Source organism: Electrophorus electricus, chromosome 15 (genome assembly GCF_041902795.1).
Source record: "Electrophorus electricus isolate QZ-2024a chromosome 15, ASM4190279v1, whole genome shotgun sequence".
Lineage (NCBI taxonomy): Eukaryota > Metazoa > Chordata > Actinopteri > Gymnotiformes > Gymnotidae > Electrophorus > Electrophorus electricus.
Window position 1 is genome coordinate 15,577,380 of NC_137511.1, and position 14,532 is coordinate 15,591,911.

Below are 14,532 nucleotides of genomic sequence, written 5' to 3' on the forward strand. Positions count from 1 at the left end.
ACCAGTTATAACAGTGAGTGGAAGGCAAAAAACATCGAGTTTATGAACAGTGTGAGAGGTTTTGACAAGGACTGAATGAACAGTGACAACAGTTTTGAGACCAATTAGTCTGAGAAAGTTGGAGAAAAGTGCAGCTCATCCAGTGCATGATAAAAAATACAGCCAGGCAACCAGTGGAACCCATACTTTTATAGATCTGTGTTATTAGCATATGAAAGAAAACTGATACCATGGTGGTAAATCATTTGACCAAGGGAAAGCACGTAAATTATGAAAAAGTGAAAACCAAGAACAGCTTCCTCAGTGGCCATGAGATAATGAGAGCAGTGGATTTGTATTTCTGACCTGAGATGTAATGTCTGTCAGTGAGGTAAGAAATAAACCGAGAAGGAGCAGCACCATTAATACCAAATAATGAGAGGTTGGCGACCATAGCAAATGCTGAAATAATACTGAAAATAATACTGAAAGTAATACTGAAGAGCAAAAGAATATTAAGAGCCTTGCATCAGTAGAGAGGACAAGGGCACTAATGACTTCGAGGAGAGCTGTCTCACTGCTGTGGAATTAATGAAAACTAGACTGCAAGGACTTGTAAAGATTATTTGAATTTATCTAGGACTGTAACTGGGAGGCTACAGCTCCTTTCAGCACTTTGTCTAAGAAAAGTAGATTTGAGTTTGGAGATACATCAGTAGATAGACCTAAAGCCGAATTAGTGTGGTTGTAGCAGTTTTTAAATGTAACGTCCTGTATTTCAGTCCTGGATAGATTCATATTAAAAGAGGGTGTTGTGTTTTATTCAGTAGCGGCACACAAGGCATCAGCCTTTTATTTCCATGGCCTGGAGCTCTATGAACCCTGGGGAGGAGTGAAAGGAGGGAACTGTACTAGTCTTAATGGGCATGCTTATTTGAAGCATCAAAAAACTGTAGCTTTATAGAGGCTTTCAATAAGAGGAATTTTAATGGAGTTTAGAATAGAGGAAAGTGGACCAACAGCTTTAAAGTTAGGATTGGAGATTGAGGTTTTTGGGTTTTTTTTTTAACTTGCCTTAGAAAATGCCTTAGAAAATGAATTTGGTAAGATCATGGTTATAAATACCAATGTGAGATTCAAACAGAGTCATTGTCTATACCAGAGGAACAAATCAGATTAATCGGGATTTATGAGAGTAAGAAAATCGACATGCATGAAATGTAAGATTTCTTTGACATGACTTCATTACCAACTGCGCAGTCACTGTCAGCATGTATACTGAAGTCTTGAAGCATAATTACAGCAGGAGACATGGCACAAGCAAGAGTAGGTACTTCACTGACACTGAACAAAAAGATCAGGCTGAAGATTAATGGGCCGACAAATTAATGCCATAGAAGGGCGAGTGGTTCCAGCAACCTTCAAAGCAATATGTTCAAAGCATGATCACTGTAACACATGGGGGACTCTTAATGTGGAGAACCTGTGGTGACTGTGTGAAAAATGGTAATGACAAGCAACTGATAGGCCACCACTATTACCCTGCAGGGCAGAGGTCTGTATCCACAGGAACTGAGCAAGTTTGCATATAAATCATTACTTTGTGTTTTTGCAGTTTCTGTAATCAGGAGCATTTTCATGTTTTTGTGAGTTATGCTGCTGATTTAATATTTAATGTTGATTTACTGCTTACAGTAACTTTGTTGTCAGCTAAAAAGCTCAGGGAGCCAAAGTTCATCCAACACTTAAAAGCTGATATGAGACTGCAAGTATGCAAATTATTGCATAAAAGGAGTGTGTCACAGCATAGTAGTTTAACTAAAACTTCAAAAATGACACTTTCGTACAAGGTGAAAGGTTCTCACTTGTAGACAATTTTTTGGTGAAGGTATTCTCTGCATCTGTATGTAAAAAAAAATACTCTTATGAGTCAAAAATGTAAAAAGATTCATTCAGATACTAGGCTAATTACAGATACTTCAGATACTAACTACAGATAATTCAGATACTAGGCTAATTACACTTGACTTCTGACACATTTACTAAAATATTGCCCAGTACTCTATCCTGGTGATTGGTTGAGCAGAGCCCTTTTTACAACCATCACCAAAGTGATATAGCTGAACTAATGTAAGATCATACACCTTTCCAATCTCACACAGATGGCCAATATCAAATCCCTGAATAATCTGAAGTCCTAATTAGAAATCTCACATACCTGTCCAATCTGAAGTCTGTCAGTTGATGAAGACTTGCTAGCCACTGGACCTTCTGCTCTGCAGGTGTCTACACTGTAATGAGTCCATAATTTCGAGCATCTGATCCACACCCCCTTGAACAACCAAGGCCTTATATGGTGGCAGACTAGCCTTTTCCAAATCCACATCCTTTACATACATTATCATAAGTCAGAGAATTAAACACCACATTGTTGAAAATCCAATTATTAAAATGTAATCCCTCCTGAGGCATGCAAGCTTTTGAGGTTTTAAATTATGGCTATTGCCAATTTTATTATTTTTTTTTAATTTCTTTCCTTTTTTAAATATTAATTTTAAAAGTAACAATTTCAGACCTAAAGTCCTCTTGGTTGTGCTCATTCTATAGTGCATCTTTCACAGCTTGGGGATGAGGTTGCATCAACAAAAAAATCTTCAGTCACATCACAGATCACATCACATCACAGATATCAACAATCATTCTATACTCCTGTGAAATCATCCATCATTCTATACTCCTGTGAAATCAACCATCCTTCTATAATTCAGACTGATGTTTGTCTGGGACCATCACAGAACTCTGGCTGTTTGTTTGTTTGTTTCATGGTATTTCAAAAGGTATGTACTAAATCATGTCATGTCTCTTATATTATTATCAAAATGTCTGTGTAGTATCTGTAAGTATTTTGCAAAAATGCCTTTTCAGCTTCTTGTAGAAACCATACCTAAACCTGCATGTAAAATGTAATTACACATCCTTTGCCATTGTCAAGAGAGACACATTGTACCATAAAATTATGTCATACTTTAATCTTTATAAAAGAAAACATTTGAGCCTAAACCAGGTTTTATTATTTAAAATTTCCTTCACCTCTCTCTCTCTTCAGTGTATATACTGTGCACTCTATTACTGTGTTATTAGTTTTCCAGTGCCACAGAAATGAGCCTTAACTTAAAATTAGACATTTGATTAGCAGGCATACATACACACACACACACACACACACACACACACACACACACACACACACACACACGCGCACACACACACACACACACACACACACACACACACACACACACACACAAACTTCTTCCGCAAACAGCCCATGTGCCATGTTTTTTAGGCTCATTAGTGTAGCTGATAGCTGTCATCCATCATGGCATCACCTCCTCTACTGTGGAACTCCAGGATGGGTATTCATCATCATGGTGACTAGGTTTTATTATAGCTTCTCTCTTGAGATACTCCTCCGTCATTCTAGGGCCATGTAGGGCTTTATTTCCCTCTATAGATCCTGTCGCAGGGTTCACCTAAGCCTACAAAGATATTAAGATTAAATTGATATGGCAATTTATGATGTCACTTTTTACTCATTTAAACTGTAGCCACAAATCTGGCTAAAAAAAATTATGAAGCAGATGAATCAAGCTTGCATACAAACTCTTCAACCACTTGTCAAAACATTTATGTGAAATAAATACTTAAATAGAAACATTTAGAGACTTTAGCCTATCTGTTGTCCTGCTCAATTTGTGTTAGCCATTCTCCAAATCTTCAGTATCTTTCTCTGACCACAGAGCCACTGATCTTAATTACATGTGAAAACTTAGGCACCAGTGTTGTGCTTGATACATTCATACCCCTGTAACTCCTACTACCATGCAACTACCGTCGCAGCGTCTCTGCTGGTTTCTCTATCACCACAAAATATCTACACAACGAATTATTCAGTGGTCGGAAACTGACCCCTGTTATATGGTGCAGAGGGATCTAATAAGCTGTGCATGGTGACATTTTTTAATTGATCACCTATATAGGTTAATGCACCTATATGATACCTGTACCTAATAGACTGTACAGAGAGTGTAGGTGCAAAGTGTTTGTAATGACGCAGCACAGAGTAGTGTGAATGCCAAGAAAATTAACACACCTCCATCTGCTTTAGGAGAACAGACACAGAGACCCCCTTCATACGGAGTAGCAGAGATCATTTTTAATGACAGGCTGGCACTTTCACATTACTTTCCAAATGTTTACACAGAATAAGGATGTGCAGGTTGCAAACCATGCATAGGAAGCCAGTCGCACTGCAAATTGCATCTAAGTGTACACATGTTCACGTACATATTACATAGCTTTCAAGCCACCATTACAATGCCAGGAATCACATTTGTGGGACTGCATGTTTCTTTTTTTGGGGGGGATTTTCTACTAAAAAATCTAACACATGGAAACTTCAAGGTGGTTGTGAAGTTCATGTGCTGTTAACTGACATTCACTAATATATGGATGCTTGTGCAATTTTGATCAGACACTCTATCTCATCATATATACACTGTGTTGGATTTCTGCATAAATGAGACCCATAGTCATTCTCAGGAGAAACCAGCTTAAGGACATACTGTCCCCATCCTCAAGTGAACACACACACACACACACACACACACACACACACACACACACACACACACACACACACACACACACACACACAGTCGATCAGTAGTATAAGAGACAGAGCAGTAGATTCAACAGCTGAATGTAGCATTTTATCATTGTACAATACAACAAACTACCATCTTGCAAACTGGGGAAATGGTAGCTGTGTAACAGCAAACTTAACGGCATATTGCAGCCTCTGTTAATGCAGTCTTTCCCTTTGTGAATATGTGTGTGTACTGATGTATCCACCCCACTGCCACCGTTTCCTGCGTATATAGTCAGTTTTGAAATTAGATTTGTGAAAATGTGATAGAGCACTTTTGCAGTACCTCACAGCCCACATTCTTTTAAATCAAACCAAAATGACTTGAATAAAGTGTTAATAAAACTGGCTCAGGATCGGTCCACTCATCACTGCATTAATAAGCCTTGGTAATCTCTACAGGAAGATAGTGCCAGGGAAGTGTGATGGCCATAACTCATTAAAACATTATAAGGATTATATTCTTACACAGCTATGTTTTATGTCAGAGCCTGACATGAAAATGAGGCTTTTGGTATAAGTTGGGATTCAGTTCAGTTCACTGTAGTTCAGTTCAGTTCAGTTCGGATCAATTCAGTTCTCCTTGATCTCATTAATTCAGTTTCACCCACTTAGCTTGACCTAGTAAAATCAGGGGCTGGAAAAGCTGTACTAATTCACATATTTTAAACCAAAGTCTCATTTGTGAGCTTTCAGATGTAGCGATTATAGTTGTCATTTCTCCAGACCAGAGTGTCCAAAAGATTGGCAGTTTTCACCTTTAAAATCATTGGTAGGTACCTGGATGTTGTCTGTGGGTGTCCACAAAATGGTAGCTTTCAGAAAAAGAAAAAAGAAAAACGTGAGAGACAGTAAAATCTAAAGGAGTAAGCATTTCCCGTATATACGATCATGATCAGTCTATAAGAACAAAAGTGTATCGCATCTTACATAATCACTACACCCAGCATGCTAATTGTGAATAGTGAAGAAAAAAAATTGCCTTACACAAATACATTTTGATTGTCACACACACAGTGAGTTTCTGACTCTGTTGTCATGTTTGTAGGAGTGTAGAAATGCAGAATGGGCACTTGTCATCAGACAGGGCGTACGATAACACATTACCAAGATATCCACTTGTCCGTGTTGTTTTACCATCAGCAGCAGTGAAACATTGTCCTTCTATGTAAAACACACATACACAGTGTTTTATTTGTCACAGTTGTTCCCTGTTCTGACCTTGGTGTATGACCCCATTTTGTAGCCCTCTCTGACCCTAATCCCTCCCTCTGGCCTGTTCTGTGTGTGTGTGTGTGTGTGTGTGTGTGTGTGTGTGTGTGTGTGTGTGTGTGTGTGTGTGTGTGTGTGCATACGTGTGCATGCTCTCAGCCCCACTATGGAAGGTTATGTTTGTGGAGAGCCCTCGCATAACCAAGTCAGGTCTCCACCTCCTCACACATACTCCTTCCACTTCAGGGAGTCCTAACATGGACACACATTCACCTGTCTCATTTCCTGAAGGGATTCCAGTGTTCTGTGCCCAGTTCATTGTTTGCAAGTTTACATGTGTGTTTCTCTGAGGACGAATGCCTTAAGAGCGCCACCACATCTGCAGACACAGGTCAGTTATATGTGACAATTTCACACAATAAAATTTGTGTGTGGCTGCTTCATAAAACTGACCATGGAGAAAACCTTATCAAGAGAAGAAGCTGACCTCGGATGCCTCAAGAAATATCCAGACAGTTGTATGTGATTTGAAGGACATCTGTATGCATTTTGAAAGACAACATGTATATTATTAGTCAATAATATATATATAAATTTCTTCATGGCTGGGTGAACTCTTGAGCATTGCTATGCTGCATGTCTTTTGCTGAGAGCACAGGCAGAGGTCACTGAAGCTTCAGGGAGCTTTCACACTTTTCTTCTTTTGGGTTTGCTTTGCGCAGGCATGCAGGAGTGTAGTGCTTGTATAAATTTTGAATTATTCTGAGCATAAGGGATAAGAGACATTGCAGCTCAGCTGAGAGAGACAGAGAGCCCACAACGCATTGATTTTGTTGTACCACACATAGTGGGCAGTGTTTCACATCTAACAGAATGCAGCTTTATGGACTGCAGCTCCTGGCTGTCACGTGTGCGACCGGGTACACACAATACACACTTGCACACTCACACTCACACACGGTATCAAATATAGGGCTTGATTCATAAAAGTTGACAGTAACTGTTTTGCACCACGCAAAATGTAAGAAACGGTATTCGTATTCATAATAATGTGAACTTATTGCTGCAGAAAATCCACCTGTGCCCAAGATGAAAGTCAATCAATATTGATGTGTGAAAAATGAAGCAATACATGTTAAAGACTTGTCCAAAGAAACTAGTAGTTAGACTGCGCTGCCAGTTACATAAAAATGTTGCGTAATTGACTTTAACCAAGAAACTGCATGGTGGCGCTAAACTGATGATTTAAGTATGTATTAAAAATGCAGAGCAGTAAAATTGTCTCTCCTCAGTATGTCATCTGTAGCAGCGAAGTTGGCAAAAGTTCGTGACATTCTGAGATTCTGCAAGTCAAATTCCAATTCCATCTTCCTCTTCTACTATTGCAATTTAAATGTTTGCCACCATGAGCGCCACAAATAGTCCAAAAACCTTATAAATCTGTCCGTTAACTAGTGGGGTGCGTGGACAGAATTTTGTTGGTGACTTGCATGTGTGAACAAAAATTGTTAAAGAAAAGATCCAATCCACGTCGTCTTCTTGAATCGCTAACATATGCAAATGAGGACAAAATGCGCAAACGGTAAAAAAAAATGTCGGCAATTCACATTTCTGAATGACGAAACGTGTTACCGGGAGCTATTTGCTGTCACGTTTAATCTGGCGCTGGGATTTGTGAATTTAGCCAAGTGTGTAAAATAGTAAAGTTAGAGAGTTAGAGACACCTTACCTTCAACACGGTAATGCACAGGGGCCTGTCTGCACAACGTTTAGAAATGCATAAGAAGACCTTTAAATGGAACGGAATCTCTACCATAGTAAAATATTGGGTTTCAGCAACTTGTAATTATGATATTTAAAAAATTATATGCAAACTTGAAATAGACTGACTGTGTTATAACATTGGCTGATAACTGTCTGAAATATTGTATTCAAAACTGGCCGAGTGTTATTCTACTGCATGGTGAAAAGTGTGTGAGACAGCACTGTAATGACTGGCTTCGTTTACCACCTGTGAGTCAGCCACCTCTGCAAACACTTCCTCCCTCTCTCTCCCTCTCCATCTCTCTCTCTCTCTCTCTCTCTCTCTCTCTCTCTCTCGCTCTCTCTCTCGCTCTCTTTCACTTTCTATTTTCTTTTCCATCCATCCATGTATTTTTCATCCATCTTTTTGATTAATTTTTTCTTTATATATTGATCTCTCATCATTCTTTTTTCTTTCCCTGCATCTTCGTTTCTCCTTCCCATCTCTCTCCCTTTGTTTCTCTCTGTTACATTTATGTATTTGTCCTTCCTTCATTTCTCTCACTCTCACTCACACACCCATAGAGGCACATGGCTGTTTAGGATACCCCCCCCCCCCGTTTTCTGTAGCTATGTACCCTCTCCGTTAACTTTGTATGTCATGCTTGTCTCTTGTGCTGATACCTACTCATGCAGGGTCTGCCATGGAGACATCAGGACAGGTTCTCTCTCAAACACACACACACACACACACACACACACTTGGGAGAGGCGATCCAGCACAGGAAAGTACACCCTCCCTTCTCCTACCACACAGCCTGTTGCTATAGCAACCATCTGTCTTCTTTTTTCGCAGCACAGAAATGTGAGGATGACAGGAGGGAAAGAGAAAGAGGGGGAGAGAGGGAAGGAGAAAAAGAAAGAGGGAAAGAGGGAGTAGAGAGGTGTTTGTGCCATGTATCTCTCTGGTTGGGAGTACTGGTGGTTAGTTCATTCACATACCCATGTCCATATGGAATATGTATCAGTAATTTCATAAGCACCCTTCACAAGGCAAGTGGAGAGGTATCCATTCTGATAATGAGGTGTGTGTGTGTGTGTGTGTCTGTGTGTCTGTGTGTTGGTATTAGTATGCCTGCCTATGGCATTTCTTTTACATGAGGAAGCATTATATGACTCCTTCATTTGATGTAACCTTACGTCTCCTGTTAGAAAGGTAGGGCAGTGTGTGTGTGTGTGTGTGTGTGTGTGTGTGTGTGTGTGTGTGTGTGTGCGTGTGTGTGTCTGTGTGTGTGTACCTTTTGTATATAGTGATCAGAGCCTAAAGGCGTGTAGAGGTGTGTGCGCTTTGGTGCATGCGTGTGGGTGGGTGTATGTGCGTATGTGTGTTTGTGCGTGTCCTGTAATGGAGGATATTTGAGGAAAGAGCGTAGGCACTGAGGCACTTCATGCAGATTTGTCTCAGTGCTCTGACATGAAACATCCGTCACTCCACTCATGCTTTGATGAGGATGAGGATGATAACATTCAGTTACAGATTCAGTTACATACTTGTCTTACCTAGCAATATATTTCCTTATATAACTTAGGACTCACAGACTATGAATAACTGATAACTGCTAATAACTCATTATTGATGATAATGACACACATTGTCTTTTGTAAACTGCTTTAAATTAGAGATCATAATTGCAGACACCATTGACATTTAAATGGTGAGTTCTTATTCCTGTGTTTGACTATACCTGCCAGTTAGACACTGCTTGCCGCTATAAATACCCTAATCTCAAAGCTAGTGTCATGGGAATATGTGGGAGCATCTGCTCAGATATGTTTTTATGGACCACGTTTGGGATACGTATACAGATCTTTCACTTGAGTAAAAGCAAAAATAACTTAATGTAATATTGCTCTTTTAAAAGTAAAAGTCAAGCATCCAAAATACCCTTGGATCAAAATATTAAAGTACTTGCAATAAAAGTTGTACCAAAAATAAAGTAAACATATATGTATGACCTAAACAATTAATGAAATACATCCTGAAGTTTGGAGATGAATTTGCTTGTAAGAGACATTATAAGTGGGGTTTTTTTTTTGTCCAAACCACTGTAGTTAATTTTACTTAAATGTCAAAGTCTAAATGAATCAGTGATATTTTTTCTCATTTACCCAAACTAGAAATATACACTTTATGAAGAACAGTAACTAGTTGTTAGAGATATGCAGTGGATTAAAAGTAGGAACCAACTTGCAGGAGAGTAGTGGAGTATTTCTACTCTGTTAATCTCCACTCCACTTGTACAGACACACATTTGGATTTGGTCAAATTAATGTATATCACAATTTAAGATTTGAAAACTGAATTTTATGTTAAAATTTATATGTTCCACATGCTTTTAAATAGTCAGCTTGTCGGGTTTGTATGAGGTGAGGAAAGACACAAATGGCAGCTCTTTTATTTAAGAATCAATGAAGATCCAAATGACATTCTATTGTAGTCATTCCAGTCAATGGTTAAAACAGAGCAAATGTAGGAGAGAGAGAGAGAGGAGAGAGAGAGAGAGAGAGAGAGAGAGAGAGGGAGAGAGAGAGAGAGAGAGAGAGAGAGAGGGAGAGAGAGAGAGAGAGAGAGAGAGAGAGAGAGAGAGAGAGAGAGAGAGAGTGAGAGAGAGAGAGAGAGAGAGAGAGAGAGAGAGAGAGAGAGAGAGAGAGAGTGAGAGAGAGAGAGAGGGAGAGAGAGAGAGAGAGAGAGAGAGAGAGAGAGAGAGAGAGAGAGAGAGAGAGAGAGAGAGAGAGAGAGAGGAGAGAGAGAGAGAGAGGGAGAGAGAGAGGGAGAGAGAGAGAGAGAGAGAGAGAGGGAGAGAGAGAGAGAGAGAGAGAGAGAGAGGGAGAGAGAGAGAGAGAGAGAGAGAGAGAGAGAGGGAGAGAGAGAGAGAGAGAGAGTGAGAGTGAGAGAGAGAGAGGGAGAGAGAGAGAGAGAGAGAGAGAGAGAGAGAGAGAGAGAGCGTAATCAATAAATACAGGTTTCAACCTGGCAAAGAGAAAATGAAATATACAATAGTCAGGAGTTCAATTTTCTGACACTGTACATCCAGGGCATGTTTTTTCTGCATAGTTTGCTAGTTAGTTTTTTTAATTAGGCTATTTCATCTTAATTTGAGGAGCCGAATTTGAAATGTGTTTGAGGTGTTTATTATTTGCTTCTGTAATTTTCCTGCACACTTGAAATGTGAGTGTGAACAGAGAGTGTTTGTCTTTGTTGTCTTGATGAAGGCATGGTAACAGGAAGTTCCTGTAGTTATGTGAGCGGAAAGGCGTGGGAGGACCCTTCTCTGGCTGTGGCTACTAGGGACGACTCTATGATGTCATCAGTAAAGGATGACTCTGTGATGTCATCAGTATTGCTATGTGGTTATGGGTTGTTATGGTTTGTTTGAGATGCTATCAGCAACATAGTCACCGAAGTCCACAAAATCCCAGTTTGAGTTCTGTTTGGCTGAATTACTTATTGCTGTCTCTGGAATTAGGAATGAACTGTTGAGTGACATAGTTCTTGGTGCGCAGGTGGATATGTTGTCCCAAAGACATGTCTCTGTGAAGACACTTTAAAAAATGTGAAAAAATAAACTTTCAAAATAAAGGCAGTGTAAACATTTGCAGTCAGGCTCTACAACATATACAAATTGCTTTTGCCATTCTAGTCAAATTTCAGGTCAAGTCAAATTTTATTTTATAGTACTTTTTATAAAAGCCATTGACACAAAGCTGTCCAAGCATTCAGTGAGCAAGCCAGAAGTGACAGTAGAACATTGAGAGGAACCAAGACTCAAAGGGGGAACCAGTCATACTCTGGTTGACACTGCACATCACAACTCAAACAAAATAAGCAACAAGAGCAATTTTAGGTCTACTCTGGCTTCCTAGAAGTCCTAGTCTGGGTTCACTGAATATGTGCTGAAAACCCATCTGACACAGGAACAACTCGGGAGCGGCTGACCAATATTCAGCCTAGTGGTTCTTGATGTTCTGTGAAAAGAGGTAGCCATGGTGTCAAAGAAGTGGGTGGGTGGAGCCACAGGGGTCAGGTTGTGGGAGGAGCCACAGGGGTCAGGTTGTAGAAGGAGTCACAATAGCAGTGACAGTTTTAGATTCACAGAAACATGCCATCAGGACTAGATGTACCATGGCAAAAAGAGAGGACAGTTTATTAGGCATGATAAAATACTCCAGCGTGTAAAATGGGCGTATCTAATGTGCAAGGGTGGACTCCAGTACGTTGAGTTATGACAGTACAGTTAACATGATAGAGCCAGAAGATCACACAGGCATGAGGGCTCCCTGGACCATCTGCACTCTACTGCAACAAACTTGTGTTTACCATGAACCCCCAGATCTTCACCTTTACCTAAGATCTGAGCAGTTTAATAAAATGCTTGACTAAACAAATAGAATTTCAGCCTAGCCTTAAATATTGAGACTGTGTATGAGGGCGTTTTCATACATGTCCTGAATACTGGTCCGCACCCAGGACCAGTTATGGGCTCGTTTGAGGGAGGGAATTATCACTGGTTTGCTTTCACACACAAAAACTCTGTCCAAACCGTGGATCGATGCACAGTTCCATATGTCACTTTTCTGCAAATAGATTTGCAAAATGGTAGGAAGAAATTTCATCTGTTTGCTGCTTTTTACTATTTTGCTTGGATTGAAACAATCAGGTGCTGAGGAGTAGCCTTTTCCCAGTAGATTGCCTTTTCCTGTAAAATGTTCAGGCTGTTGGATAGGAGTAACGGTCTTTAATGTCTTAATTGACAATATTGTTTTGGTCTCTATGTACTTGCCTGATGCAACATTAATACTCTGAATATTATCTCTAAAGTTTTTAATTTTCTCATTCAAAAAAAATTCAGAACATCATTACTACCATGTGATATTGGAATCTAAGCTTTGGTTGCAGTTTTATCCCTAGATATTCGTGCTATTGTACAATCTAGGATTATTTTTGTTATCTTCCATTAGGGTAGAGAGAGAAGCTATTTGAGTGCCTGTCTATAATTAAGAAGGCTCTCCTACCCCAATAGCTGGAAGACTATAAGTTCAGTCTTACATCATTTGCATTCCAACTTGCAGGTGTTCTATTTTAAAGTATGAGTATGATCATTATACCATGGTGCTTTGTTCTCTTGGTGAAATCACATGATAGAATGTGGAGCAAGACATTGACTTTAGTCATTTGATCAAACACTGACTTTAGTCATTTGATAAAGTTCTGCAGGGTATGAAGGTATCACAGTCAGAATTGATCAATTCAGGAGATTTGCAATGAAGCTATGTGCAGTAGCTAACATCATCATGTGTTTGGTGTTGAAGTGAAGCGAGGTGATTATGTTGGTGATTGAACAGGTGATTAAAACTAATAAATTATTTTAAATAAATAAGGCCAGGATCTGAGATGTCATCACACTGGGGGAGGACAACTATGTTTTATATATCTATACCATATGTCAGTATAAAATCAAGCAAATGAAACTGACTGATTCTAGTGCTGGTCTCAGAGGATCTTGAAGATAATACAGGTATAAATGCACCTAAGACACATTTTAAACAGATTCATCCCAACCAGTTCAAGAGCTGGTTTGAGATGCGTTTTAGCCAGATGTTATGGTAGTGTAAATGCATCCAGCTCGCTAAGCCACATTCAGCAACCATAACCTCCATCCAGTACAGTACTGTACAACGATCACACACATGATCCATGACCTCGAGGAAGTCCCCAGCACAATACGCTCCCTGCAATCTTCACTCAGTTCTCGTGCCCAGACTGATCTGAGGACAGTAGTGGAATTTGCTACCGCTGCAGTCAGGGTCGTTACTGTGTTGTTTCACCCAACTAGTCGTTTTCTCACATTGTCTGCTGAAGCAGGTTCACTGCAGCTGGTTTAAAGAAATGCATGATGCCATTCAACATTTGCATAGCAGGAAACTGGAAAAAGAGGCGGTTGTTTGTTTCATATGATCTGATTTGCATATTATGCACTACAATGTAATCGAATTTCAAAGTGACTAACTGGAGATGCTTCTGGCTACCAAGTGTAATGCATGTGGTTAAATTCTTATCAGGAGGCAATTCACATCATCTCACGAAATGACCAGATGTAAACTGTGTCAAGGTGAATGTTGGAATACCTGACAACTGCTCTTTCTACCAAAATAACATTTAGATAGGAGATCTGCAAACCCATTAAGAAATTCAGAATAAGGTTCTGATTTATTTTACTCTGCCTTGAACACTGGTATGTAGTTACTCGGTTAATTAATCTAAAATATGTACAGGATGAAAAGGTTCAGAATATATGGGTAAAATGTACAGAATAAAAATATATATAATGATTTCTGCAGTAAGTTATATTAAAAGGGTTGTTCTTACAGAAATGGCAACATCTAAAAAACCTGTTTGTCCATAAAATGTGCTGATGGTAGTTTTAAAGGAGAATTAAAGCTAAATACTGCCTTAAGGTCTGTTTCCATTCTTTATACTGCAGTCTCTACACTAGTCTCACATTACTTTGCAGTATGAGGTCAGTGTCTAGAACAGGCTGAAAGACTTTATGCTGTGGGTGGTGCCCTGTAGTAGTTGGATTTGTCGACTTGGGCTCATTCCACAGCCCCTGACTCACACACAGGGTCCTTGTGGGAAATTTTGAACAGACCCATTTACACGTAGGTAGCTTTGGATGGATTTCTCGGTGCTGGTAGAATGACATGGGGGAGAACAGGTGTGTTCTTTATCTCCCTCTCTTTCTCTAGCTCTTCCTCCCCCTCTGTCTGCCTCTTCCTCCATTTCCCTCTGCCTCACTCTCATACTCACCTCGTCTCTCTCCCTCTTCCTC

The 14,532-nt window shown here is 39.7% G+C and overlaps 1 protein-coding gene across 7 annotated transcripts in view; it reads left to right on the top strand.

Moving 5' to 3' along the window:
- tanc2b (tetratricopeptide repeat, ankyrin repeat and coiled-coil containing 2b) overlaps positions 1–14,532 on the top strand; it is a 123,803-nt gene that overhangs the window by 79,253 nt on the left and 30,018 nt on the right. The gene's annotated exons all lie outside the window — the stretch shown is intronic.